Below are 958 nucleotides of genomic sequence, written 5' to 3' on the forward strand. Positions count from 1 at the left end.
ATGCAGCCCTGCGGTGGGGACGGGGAGGCAGTGGGCGCCTTGCTGCAGCCCCAGGTGGTGTAGCAGCTGCAGCCACCGTTGCGGGGGGCCTCGGAGGAGCCCTCAGGCCTCATGGTCTTCTATGGGCTGGGCCGGGTGGCAGCGGGCGACGCGGACGGCGCCGGGGGCGGAGGCGACAGCGCCAGCAGCCCCGGCGGAATCCTGGAGGATCTGGACGAGGAGGGCGGCACCCAGTCGGGGGGAGGAGGAGGAGGAGGCGGCTGCAAGAGCTGCGCCTACAAAGGCTGCAGCGAGACCACCACGCAAGTGGCCAAGCAGCGCAAGCCCTGGATGTGCAAGAGGCACCACAACAAGATGTACAAGGACAAGGACAAGCGCAAGAAGAGCGACCAGGCCTTGGGGGGCGGTGGAAGTGGCGGAGGCGGAGCTGATGCAGAGGGAAGGCAATTTAAGGAGAGATGGGAAAGTGATAATAAAGAGTGGACACATAGTCCTACAGATACAACCGGCCCTTTGAGGGTGACCAAACTGCTGATGCGGCCCCCGATGAATTTGAGTTTGACACCCCTGATCTAGATCAAGGGAAGTAATAGTGCCACTGTATTCTGCTCTGGTCAGACCTCACCTGGAGTACTGTGTCCAGTTCTGGGCACCACAGTTCAAGAAGGACACTGACAAGCTGGAATGTGTCCAGAGGAGGGCAACCAAAATGGTCAAAGGCCTGGAAACGATGCCCTATGAGGAACGGCTAAGGGAGCTGGGCATGTTTAGCCTGGAGAAGAGGAGGTTAAGGGGTGATATGATAGCCATGTTCAAATATATAAAAGGATGTCACATAGAGGAGGGAGAAAGGTTGTTTTCTGCTGCTCCAGAGAAGCGGACACGGAGCAATGGTTCCAAACTACAAGAAAGAAGATTCCACCTAAACATTAGGAAGAACTTCTTGACAGTAAGAGCT

The 958-nt window shown here is 57.2% G+C and overlaps 1 pseudogene across 1 annotated transcript; it reads left to right on the plus strand.

The window, feature by feature from the left end:
- On the plus strand, positions 1–683 carry LOC310839399 (annotated as a pseudogene). Its single transcript has one exon. The product of its transcript is annotated as an uncharacterized misc_RNA (transcript).
- Positions 684–958: the final 275 nt, after the last annotated feature.

This window comes from Podarcis gaigeae (genome assembly GCF_964106915.1).
Source record: "Podarcis gaigeae genome assembly, chromosome: 1".
NCBI lineage: Eukaryota > Metazoa > Chordata > Lepidosauria > Squamata > Lacertidae > Podarcis > Podarcis gaigeae.